Source organism: Marmota monax, unplaced genomic scaffold, assembly GCF_021218885.2.
Source record: "Marmota monax isolate L192 unplaced genomic scaffold, Marmota_monax_Labrador192_F-V1.1 WCK01_AAM20220418_F8-fsc00001, whole genome shotgun sequence".
Taxonomy (NCBI): domain Eukaryota; kingdom Metazoa; phylum Chordata; class Mammalia; order Rodentia; family Sciuridae; genus Marmota; species Marmota monax.
Genome location: NW_026693777.1, coordinates 8147054 through 8153089, shown reverse-complemented (window position 1 = coordinate 8153089; position 6036 = coordinate 8147054).

The following is a 6036-nucleotide window of genomic DNA, read 5'->3' as shown; positions in this document are numbered from 1 at the left end:
TGCAGGTCAAGTTGCCCTAGTCGCTATGGTGATGCTGGCCTGGGAACCTGAGAAGGCTTCATCCCAAAGTGTAGAGCTGTAGGCCTTGAGTTCAATACCAGCTCTAAGGAGTAGAGAATTCTGAGCAAAATAAGATGACCCTAATGTCTTGCCAGTCCTGCCTCCTTTAGATTGCCCACTTTGCTGAAACTTTCCCACAAACAACCGTTTGATGAAACCTATATAGTAAATGTGCTGAGCTAGCTCTGGGGTCACTCAGTACTCACCAGGGCTCAGCTAAACAATTGGCCCCAGCTTTTTCTCTATGTATGTGTCAGTTTGTCTTTTTCTTTACCCCCTTATCGCCCTTCTGTTTCCTGAATTAACAGCCCAGGTATGAAGCTTCAGCACCTCTAAAGATATCCATATATCAGTACATAAAAAAACTTCATTCCTCACTCCAGTTATACAGGTTTTTGAACGGAATGTACCATAATTTAATCATATGCTGACCATAAAATAAGATCATACAAATAGAAAGCCTATCATCTATATGCTTAACTTATGAAACCAAAATTTAAAATATACCAAAGAATATTTAAGTAGTTTAGAAATCAAAAATTAGTATCAGAAATCAAAAATAATAGTTATTCTTTATGCAATATATTGGTTAACTTTTTCTGTAGGCTAAACTCTGTGTCAAAGAATATAGCTTTAATGTCATAGATATGGTCAAATGACATTGTGAAAGGTACTGTAAAAAAACATTTTATTTTTCTAAAAAAATATAGTGCCCCAAATTACCTATGAAATGTAGATGTTTTTGTTTTTATTTTATACTACTAGAACTAAAGTTCACGTATGTTGAGTATTTTTAATAAGTCCTAATAGTTTTAACAATGTTAATAGAACAATATTAATACCTTTAATGAGGTCACACTTTTGCATTTAAAGTTTTCAATTTTGATTTTTTTACTGTCTTTTATTTTTTATTTGTTCTTCTTAGTTATACATGACAGTAGAATCCATTTGGATAAAATTTTATAAGCATGGGATGTATCTTATTTTAATTAGAACTTCATTCTTTTGGTTTGGCACTATGGTTGGATTCACTTAGGTATTTTCATAATGTATACATAAGAAGATTATGTTAGATTTATTCTACAGTCTTTCCTATTCCTATCCTCCCTCCCTTCATTTTTTCTCCCTTTGTCTAATCTACTAAACTTCTTTTCCCCACTGCATTACCTTCCACATATCAGTGAAAACATTTGACCTTTGGTGTTTTGGAAATGGCTTATTTCACTTTATGTGATAGTCTCCAGATCCATCAACTTAGTGGCAAATGTCATAAAGTCATTCTTTGTGGCTTAGTAATATTTCATTTTATATTTATATATATCCATCCCATGATTTTGTTATCCATTCATCTATTGATGGACATCTAGTTTGGTTCCATAGATAACATAGTGTGAATTATGCTGCTATAAATATTGATGTGGCTGCATCACTGTAGTATGCTGATTTTAAATCCTTTGGATATATGCCAAATAGTGGAATAACTGGGTCAAATGGTGGTTTCAATCCTAGGTTTTTGAGGAATCTCTATACTGCTTTCCATAGTGGTTGCACCACCAACAGTGTATAAGCATGCTCACATACATTGTTCCTTGCCAATGTTTGTTGTAACTTTTGTTTTTGGAAGTTGCCATTCTTACTGGCATGAGATGAAATCTCAGTGTAGTTTTAATTTGAATTTTTCTAATTGCTAGATATGTTGAACATTTATTCACATATTTGTTGATCATTCTATTTATTCTTTTGAAAAGTGTCTATTCAGTTCCTTTGCCCATTTATTGAGTAAGGTATTTGTCTTTTTAGTATTAAGCTTTTTGTGTTCTTGGTATAACCTGGAAATTAATGCCCTATCTGACAGGTGGAAAAGAATTTATCTCATTCTGTGGGTTCTTCTTTAAGCTTTTAATTGTTTATTTTGTTGTAAAAAAGCTTTTTAGTTTGATGACATCCCATTTATTGATTTTGATTTCATTCCTTGTGCTCTCGGAGACTTGTTCAGGAAGTCAATTCCTGGGCCAGTATGTGTTAAACCTATATTTTCTTCTAGTAGCTGCAAAGTTCCTGGTCTAATTCCTTGGCCTTTTATCTGCTTAGAGTTGATATTTGTGTAGAATGAGGGATAGGGGTTAACTCATTCTGTCTCTTTTGGATTTTCATTTTTTCCAGCACCATTTGTTGAAGGGGCTATCTTTTCTCCAGTGTGTATTTTATGGTGACTTTGACAAGTATGAGGCAACTGTATTTATGTGGATTTGTCTATGTGTATTCTGTTCCTTTGTTTATTTTTGCCTATTGTGTTGTCAATATCATGCTATTTTTGTTACTACAGCTCTGTAATATAAGTTCTGGTATTGTGATGCCTCCTGCTTTGTATTGCTTGGTTAAGTATTGCTTTAGCTATTCTGGGCCTGTTATTTTTCCAAATTGATTTTATTACTGCTTTTTCTATTTCTATGAGTTAATTTCCAGGATATACAAATTATGAAGAGGAATTTTCATGGGAATTACAATGAATCTGTATAGTACTTTTTTTTTTAGTGTGGCCATTTTGTCAATATTCATTCTATCTAAGAACAAGTGAGTTCTTTCCATCTTCTAAGGTCTTCCTTTGCTTGAATGTTCTGTAGTTTTCATTGTAGAGTTCTATAAAAGTAAAAAAAAAGTAAATAATTTAACTAATAACCAGTAGTTAGATTAAATTATTAGGTAGTTAGATAATTGTAGATATATTATAAAGTATGATGAAGACTAAATATTATTAAAATTTCTATACTTCTCAAAATTATCTGCAGTTCAATGATATTCTCATTCACAGTTCATTGGACATTTCCTATAGATACAAAAAAACAAAAAACAAAACTGGAGTTCATATGGAATCACAAAAGACTCCAAATTGTTAAAACAATTTTGAGAAAGGAGTAAAAAGCTGAAGGTACCACATTTCTTGATTTCAAAACATATTACAGAGATTCAGTAATTAAAACAGTATGGTACTTACTTGCATAATGACACATGATAAATTAATGGAAGATAACAGAATCCAGAACCCAGAAATAAACCCACATCTGTAAAGTCAAATGATCTTCACCTAAAATACCAAAAGGATAGACTCTTTAACAAATAGTGAGGATAAAACTGTTCATACACATGCAAAGGAATGAGATTAGACTCCTGTGTTCTAACACACACACATGCACACACACACACAGACACACACATACAAAAAATAAATAACTAATTAAAAACAAAGAAGATCAAACCCTTAAACCTAGAATGAGAAACAGTGAAACCTCTAGAAGAAAACACAGGGAAAAAGCTAATCTTTGTCAGTAATTTATTTGGTTAACACTACATCTGCAGACAACAAAAGCAATGGTGGAAAAGTAAACTACATTAGACTAAAAAGATTCTGCATCATCAAGGAAGCAATCAACAAAGTGAAAAGGCAACTTATAAAAATGTTTGCAAACCATCACAGGTGAAGGGTTGATCTACAAAATATATAAGACTCCTACAACTCTATAGCAAGTAGTAATAATGATATAAGATATGCAAATGATCTGCAAAACCATCTCTCCACAAAAGACACACAAATGACCACCAGCTATATGAAAAGGTACTTAAAGTCACTAATCATCAGTGAACTGCAAATGAAAATCACAATCTTTTTCTTCCTAATGCCTATTTTTATACCTGTTAATATTTAAGTAACAAATAGGGTGTCAAGTTTACCTGAAAACAACTAAGACTCTGGGTAACTTTATCTTCTTTTGAAATAATTTATTTTACTTTTTTTTGATGGTTTTTGTGGAAGCAAAACTGAGTCAAAGCAAAATTTAATTCCTTCTTTTAAAAAAAGAGATTTTGCAATCTCTTTTTTTATTAGTTGTTCAAAACATTACATAGCTCTTGACATATCATATTTCATACATTTGATTCAAGTGGGTTATGAACTCCCATTTTTCCCCTGTATACAGGTTGCAGAATCACATTGGTTACACATCCCTGTTTTTACATACTGCCATGCTACTGTCTGTTGTATTCTGCTGTCTTTCCTATCTTCTACTATCCCCCCTCTCCTCCCCTCCCCTCCCATCTTCTCTCTCTACCCCATCTATGAAACTTAATTCCTTTTGAAAGCTATTTCCTTCTCTTTCTTCTTTACTTCATGGGGCACTTTGTGTGTAGCCTTGGCTAATTATCAGAACCCTCATCCTTGGTGTCTGCTGAACTTCAGTTTTACCACTGATGCTTTTGTAAGCCTGCTTGCCTCAACTTCTACACCAACTCTCTTGCTTTAGAACTCATTATTACTTCAAACCAGCTCCAACTATTAGGTTTAGCTTCCTGCTTCATTTATTCTGCTCATTTTGGAAAGCTCACTGCCTTGATAGTTCTCCAGTGCTTTCAGACAGATGTTTCATTGTTTTTCTTTCTTTTTTTTTCTCCAGGTTTTTTAGTTTTTTTTCACTGGAAGAATTTGATATAAGCAAGATAAGCAATCATTATCTAAAGTGGAACCAATGATTATTTTTGGTTTAATAAAAGCAGCAATGGATGTATTGCAGGGGTTTCAGAAAATGAGAGTAAGAAAAAATAGCAAATTAAGTCACATAAAGACATGACTTAAACTACACAAACTTAATCACCATGAAAACATACCAACTTTGTCACCATGCAGTCAAATGCCATGTTTACTCTATCCCTTTTTTTTTCATTGAATAATTCACACCATCAAGTTACCAAGTGATGTTAAAAGAGCAAATAATGAGTAAAATGAAAGAGTAAAAATTAGAAAAAACTCCAGCATCACTCTTTATTGTGAAGAATTCTGATCTGATAATGTGTGTGTGTGTGTGTGTGTGTGTGTGTGTGTGTGTGTTTGAATAATAGGTATTGAACTCGGGGGCACTTGACCACTGAGCCACATGTCCAGCCCTGTTTTGTATTTTATTCAGAGACTGGGTCTCACTACATTGCTTAGTGCCTCACTGTTGCTGAGGCTGGTTTTGAACTTGCAACTCTTCTGCCTCAGCCTCCTGAGCAACTGGGATTATAGGCATGTGCCACTGTGCCTGACCTCTGACCTGAATATCTTAATTGGTCCAACCTATATTTGAGATGTCAGCCCTTTTCCAGAATCCTGCAAAAGAAAACAAAATGCTGTGACACTTCACATGTAAAGTAAACTGTGTAACATGGCCCAAAAGAGACTATATATAGTCTTCAGCCTCTAATTAATTTATCATGTCTGTTTTACTTTACAACATGCCTATACCATCTCTACCTACTACTTCCTGATACCTCATATTTACATGGCTTCTTCCTTTACTTACACTTTTGTAGAAGTTCTTTGTTCCTTCCCGCTCTCCTATGGTCATCCTCCTAACTCAGCTCAAACATTATTTTTCAAAGAAATCCCCAGATTTTCATTATATATATATATATATATATATATATATATATATATATATAAATGCTGATGAGAGAACCCAGTGTACTGCACGTGGTAGATGAGCACTCTACTGCTGAGCCCCAGTCCCAGCTGAGATCATCATACATACAGCTCTACTTAGACCATGTCTACTACTGCTGTCTCATGTTATTTCTTTTTATCAATTGCAACTTTTCCTAGCAGGCCATTCTTCCCATAAATGAACATAAGATGTCCTTTTATTCAGGATTTTGTTCAAGCACTTAACACAGTTCCTTGAACATAATAGATGCTGAATTAAAATTTATTGAGACTAAAAGAAAAAACAAAAATAGAGCCAGCATGATTTTACAGCAGATGTGCTTGTGTTTTGAAGAGGCATTTGGTGTACATGTGTTAGCTTCAGGTGACATTATTAGACTGGAAGTATACACAATGTACATTTTTTTTCATCTGCCATTTCTCTGATCAAAGAAGAGATTGAAATTTGTTGAATTTCCTTTCCTTTTTCAGTTCACTAAATTGGATTGCCATATAGTAGCCTA